Raw genomic sequence first — 7,128 nt, forward strand, 5'->3', positions numbered from 1 at the left:
GGTGCCCAAATACCTGGCCTTTCTGATCCTTTGCAGTTCTCCTACTGTATGAGACAATGATTCCATGAAAGTCTACCACTTCATCTCACATTGTGTAACTTCCTTGCCCTAAATAGCAGCAGTTAAGAAAAATCACACTGACAGCCACGTTCTGTGATCAACAGTTGTGAGTTATGAAAATACCTGTATTAAACCCCTTCTACTGTCTTCCTTCCTCCTGGGGTTGTTCCAAAACTCCTTGCATTCTCTTTTGCTCATTCCTTTTTATCCTGCATTCTTAGACTTCAGGAAGATACCAGCAATTAGGGCCTCCTCTGAGGAAAGGGTTCATAGATGTGTGTGCCTGGGGGCTTAAAAGATTAATCTCTCCTTACCAGAGCATTCTTCTTTTGGGAAGGGCTGTCCCCAAGCATCCCAGAAGAAAGTCACTGTTTCTATACTTCCAAGATGCCAAATTACTTTAAAGTAGACAAAAGTTTCTTTTTTTCCCAAAATATTATGGGGGTACAAACATTGAGATTACATATACTGCCTTTGCACCATCTGAGTCATAGCTACAAATGTACCCATCCCCAGATAGTGCATACGGCACCCATTAGGTGTGACTTTAGCATTCAAAGGTTTCTTTCAGTTTCTCAGTCTAGATCAATTTTGATATTCTTTTCTTTCTGTGGGACATTAAAAAATAATAGAATTAAGAACCACTTTGTTATAGAAACAGAACTATTCCTAATGATTACTTCTTTCTTTTTAATATTCATTGTCATTGGGTTTCTTATTAATATTAGAATTAGGTATTACTGAATATGAGTAATGATAATAACCTTTCTAAGCATCTTATTTTTTTCTTCAGCTAGGTTTACCTTCATGATGCATTACACTGTATATAAACTTTCCTCTGGGAATTTTGGTAACACCAGTCACTCTGTCCCTCAAGTAGATATGCATTCTCAGAAATAATGAAGAAGCTGCTGTTAGAAATATGTGAATGAGCATCTCTCTACCGGATTTGAACACTACTAAAAGCTATAGTAATCAAAACAGCATCGTACTGGCATAAAAACAGACACATAGAACAATGAACCAAAATAAAGAGCCCAGAAATAAATCTATACTTTTATGGTCAATTGATTTTTGACAAAGACACCAATAACACACAATGAGAGACACAAGAACACAAAAAGAGTATAGTCTCTCAGCAAATGGTGCTGGGCAAACTGGATATCCACGTACAGAAGAATCATCTCACATCATATATGAAAGACAACTTAAAATAGATTAAAGACTTAAACATAAGACCTGAAACTGTAGAGCTACTAGAAGAAAACATAGGTGAAAAGCTACATGATATTATTGATCTGGGTAATGATTTTTTGGATATAACCCCAAAAGCACACGCAATGAAAGCAAAAATAGACAAATGGTATTACATTAAACTAAAAAGCTTCTGCACAGCCAAGGAAACAGTCAACAGAGTGAAGAGACAACCTTTAGAATCGGAGAAAATATTTGCAAATGGTATTTCTGATAAAGGATTAATAGCCAAAATATATAAGGCACTCAAACAACTGAATACTAAGAAAACAAAGAAACAAACAAAAAACAATTTAAAGATGGTCAAAGGACCTGAACAGACATTTTTCAAAAGAATACAAACAAATGGCCAAGAAGTATATGAAAAAAATATTCAACATCTCCAATCATCAAGGAAATGAAAATGAAGGCCACAATGATGTATCACCTCTTACCTGTTAAAATGGTTATTATCAAAAAGATAAAAGATAAGAAGTGTTGTCAAGGATGTGGAGAAAAGGGATCCCTTGCATACTGTTGATGGGAATGTAAATTAGTACAGCGTTTATGGAAAAAAGTATGGAGGTTCCTCAATGAACATATTATGCAGAAATCCCACTTCTGGGTATATATCCAAAGGATATAAAATATTAACAAGAATGTTGAAGAGATATCTCTGTACTCCCATGTTAACTGCAGCATTATTCACAACAGCCATGATACGGAATCAACCTAAGTGTCCATCAGCAGATGAATGAATAAAGAAAATGTGGCATATATACATAATGGAATTCTTGAGATACTACTCAGCCTTTAAAAAGAAAAAAATGCTGTCATTCACAACAAACAACATGGATGGAACTGGAGGACATTATGTTAAGTAAATGAAGCCAGTCACAGAAAGACACATATCGCAAGATCTCACTTATATGTGCAGTGTAAAAAAAGTTGAAATCATAGAAACAGTAGAATGGTGGTTACTAGAGGCTGAGGTTGGGGATGGGGATGGAGAGATGTTAGTCAAAGGACACAAAATTTCAGTTATACAGGAGGAATAAGTTCATAAACTGCACTGTACATCATGGTGACTACATTTGATGACAATATATTGTATATTTGAAAATTGCTAAAAGAGTAGATTTTAAGTGTTCTTACTACAAAATAATGATAGGTATGTGAGTCAATGCACGTGTTAAAGAGCTTGATTTAGCCATCCCACTATGTGTACATATATCAAAACATAATGTTGTACACCATAAACATATATAATTTTCACCTGTCGGTTAAAAAAAGAAGAAATATGTGGACGAGTAACTGTGCTTCCTTTCCTAGTTTTCCCCATGAGGAGGTTGACCGCATCTGTACTCTTTTTTCACCACTGGGGGAAAAAAACCACAAAAAACATCTTCGTGCCTTAGGTGATTATTTCAACTTTGTCAGGATGCTATTGTCATCCCAGTTTGGCATGTAAACAATTACTATCAAAAGAAAATAATTATCTTGCCCAAGCTCACAGAATTAAAGGAGAAACAAGTTTCCATCCCAGGTGTAGTTGACTGGGAAGTCTATTATCTCATTCTCTTGAGTTTCTACTTACTAGTTATGTGATTTTAATCTACTTGTTTTCAATATTACTTGCTTCATCAGTAAATAAGAGCTAATAAATAGCTCCTGTCTCAAAAAGTTCATTATCCTCAAAATAAATGAGATAATGTAACAGACAGATAATGTAACAGAGTCTCCGGGGTTGAGGCCCAAGCATCTGTAGTTTTTATAAGATACCAGGTGATTCTAATACACATACAGGTTATTCTAATATACAAAACACTGAAATAATGTGAATGAAGTGCTTAACTCAGACTTTGGTACATAGTAAGTGCTCAGAAATTGTTAGCTATTATTATAGTTGTTGTTTAGTTGCCATTATCTTATGGTTACCATTTGTTGTGATGCAGTTTGAATAAATAACCAACAATAAGTAAAAAAGATGAAAAGCCAAGATTTCCTTCGCTGTCTACTTACAAATACCTTTGGTTCCCACCACCACATGCTACCTTGTTAAAAAAGCTGGAAAACATAAAAAATGCATAGATGGGGAACAGTAAAGAGTGGTGTTACTTTTTGCATGTAGTATCATAGGGAAAGTATTATCTTTATGGTCAGAACACCTAAGGTTGAAGTTCTAGCTTCTACTTTATGAATAGTTCTTGGATTTGGCAGGGAGGGGGACTATTTAATCTTTGTTAGCTTCAATTTCTTCATATCTAAAATTTGGCTAAAATAAACAACTTTTGTTTATGAATCGAGTAGCTAAGTAATATAGCATCTTTAAAATACCTGGGAAATTTCCCAGGAGCATAGTAGGATGCTAATGAACAATAATGTTCCAGTAAGAAAAAGAGGGAGGAAGGAAAGCATTTGATTTTACAAACTTGTTCCTCAGGACTTATTTAAGAGTCTGATAAAAGGGGAGGTGATGAGGTCATGTGGAATGCTGAAGGGCATTTTGGTAAATGACCACTTGGGAGGTAAGGAAAGTCCTTTTCAGGACACATTCCTTGCTATTGTCCTACTCTGGTTTTGAAGAGGAAACTGAAAGCCATACATGACTGTGAGAGTTCTCTCTGCTGTGTTCAAGGGAGAGTAGAAATGAAAAAGTTTTATACCAAGTTACATCAACATAGACAGACAAATATTGATAATTCTGGTTCTTGAGGTACATTTTTGGGTGACTAAATAACTGATCCTTGAAGTGAATTCTACCATATATGAATTATTAAGATGCTTCTTTAAACAGACAACCTACAGAATAGGAGAAAATATTCGCTTGCTGCACATCCCATAAAAGGCTGATTATTAGAATACATATAGAACTCAGGAAAATCAGCAAGGAAAAAACAACCCCATTAAAAAGTGGGCAAAGGACATGAACAAAAACTTTTCAAAAGAAGGCAGACTAATAGCCAACAAACATATGAAAAATGCTCAGTATCTCTAATTGTCAGGGAAATGCAAATCAAAACCACAATGAGATATCACTTATCTCTAGTGAGAATGGCCTTTATCAAAAACGTCCCCAGGGCCGGGCGCTGTGGCTCACGCCTGTAATCCTAGCTCTTGGGAGGCCGAGGCGGGTGGATTGCTCAAGGTCAGGAGTTCAAAACCAGCCTGAGCAAGAGCGAGACCCCGTCTCTACTATAAAAACAGAAAGAAATTAATTGGCCAACTGATATTAAAAAAAAAAAAAAATTAGCCGGGCATAGTGGCACATGCCTGTAGTCCCAGCTACTCGGGAGGCTGAGGCAGAAGGATCACTCGAGCCCAGGAGTTTGAGGTTGCTGTGAGCTAGGCTGACGCCACGGCACTCACTCTAGCCTGGACAACAAAGTGAGACTCTGTCTCAAAAAAAAAAAAAACAAACACAAAAACAAAAAAAAACGTCCCCAAACAATAAATGTTGGTGTGGATGCGGAGAGATAGGAACACTCCTACACTGCTGGTGGGATTGCAAACTAGTTCAACCTCTGTGGAAAGCAATATGGAGATACCTTAAAGAGATACAAGTAGATCTACCATTTGATCCAGCAATCTCATTGCTGGGCATCTACTCAAAGGAACAAAGGACATTCTATAAAAAAGACATCTGTACTCAAATGTTTATAGCAGCACAATTCACAATTGCAAAGACATGGAAACAACCCAAGTGCCCATCAATACATTTAGGTTAGGCCCTTACATTTGACTTGTGTATGCCAGGATGGTACAAGGATTGGTACAAGCCAGGATTAATAAAATGTGGTGTATGTATACCATGGAGTTCTACTCAGCCACAAAAAACAATGGTGATCTAGCACCTCTTGTATTATCTTGGATAGAGCTGGAACCCATTCTACTCAGTGAAGTAACACAAGAATGGAAATACAAGCACCACATGTACTCACCACCAAATTGGTATTAACTGATCAACATTTATGTGCACATATAGTAGTAACATTCATCAGGTGTTGGGCAGGTGGGAGGGGGAGGAGGGGATGGGAATATTCACACCTAATGGGCGCAGTGTGCACCTTCTGGGGATGGACACGCTTGAAGCTCTGACTTGGGTGGCGCAAAGGCAATATATGTAACCTAAACATTTGTATCCCTGTAATATGCTGAAAGAAAAAAAGAAAAAAATAGTTATTAGGAATAAAAAAAGACTGCCTTTTGGCATTATAGAATCAGCCAACCCTCACATCATTTTGTACCATGTTTCTCACCACCTGAGGACTAGATAAGCTTTCGTAGAGGTTGACCCAGTTCTCAAGTATGACAGGTTAAGCTAAGAGAACATGCAGCAACTCCACATAATTGAGTTTGCCAGTTACAAGAATTGTGACCATTTGGGTTAGGCCCTTACATTTGACTTGTATATGCCAGGATGGTACAAGGATTGGTACAAGCCGGTTTAATGGAAAGTGGTACTGTTATATGTAGTATAATGCATCTAGTCATGCATTGTACTGTGCAGAAAGACTTTAGAAATAATAATGGCAATTAATTTGGTTTTGACTTTAGAGGGAAAAAGAAAACATGAAACAAAAACCCAAAAATAAATTACCTGAAATTCATCTGGCTAAATTTGATTTTATTAACACTTATTCATGTAATAATGGAAGTTTACTTAGAGGGCTTGGCTCATGAACAGTGTCCTTTGTTGGAGTTTCTCTTTCTCTTCCTTATAGTTATAGTGACTGAATATATAACACAAAAAAGAGATTGTATAATGATTCTGCAAAAGTCCTTTTTGTTAATTGAGGCATTCATCCACACTGCTCCCTTTGCATAACTGCCTTGGGACAATCAAATAATATAGAGCTAGGAAGTGGCAGTGCATATAAGGGAAGAAAAATAAGAAGAAAATAAGAGAGAATATGTAGGAATACATAAAGGCCTGAGGGTCACCCCATTACTCTTCACCAACACACACACACACACACACACACACAAATGGGAGCTGAAATGATAGTTTTTATCATGCAAACAAAAGGGATCTTATTATCTACCTTATTCAATTTAAAGAAGACAAACTCATGACTAAGGAACAAACATGCTTTTTATTTATTTATTTATTTTTAATTTCAAAATATGAAGGTGGTACAAATGTTTTTGTTACATGGATACACTGTATAATACTGAAGTCAGGGCTTTCAGTGTGCCCATCACCAGGACAGTGTTCATTGTACCAAATAGGTAAGTTTTTATCTTTCTCTTTTCTTAGTTTCTAATTTCCTTTACATCTCTTTGTGCCCATGTGCACTCATCATTTAGGTCCCACTTCTTAGTGAGAACATGTAGTGTTTTACTTTTCCTTTCCTGAGATACTTCACTTAGGATAATCATTTCAAGTTCCATCAAAGTTGCTGCAAATGACATTATTTCATTCCCTTTTATGGCTGAGTAGCACTCCATGATGTGTATATATATGTGTGTGAGTGTGTGTGTGTGTGTGTGTGTATATATATGTATATATATATATATATATATATATATATATATATATATATATATATCACATTTTCTTTATCCACTCATGTATTGATGGGCACTTGGGTTGATCCCCTATCTTTGTAATTTTGAATTGTGCTACATTGAACATTCGAGTGCTTATGTCTTTTTGATAAAATGACTTCTTTTTCTTTGGGTGTTGTTGGGAAAATATGATTCAGGAATTAGTGAGATATAGCTCATAAGACTAGTATTTTTATTGTATTGCCCTGCATTACCATATTAAAGACAACAACAGGAGTTTATAAGGTTTTACCCTAAAAAAATATATAAAATCAATGGTTCACT

This window comes from Microcebus murinus, chromosome X, assembly GCF_040939455.1.
Source record: "Microcebus murinus isolate Inina chromosome X, M.murinus_Inina_mat1.0, whole genome shotgun sequence".
NCBI classification, from domain to species: domain Eukaryota; kingdom Metazoa; phylum Chordata; class Mammalia; order Primates; family Cheirogaleidae; genus Microcebus; species Microcebus murinus.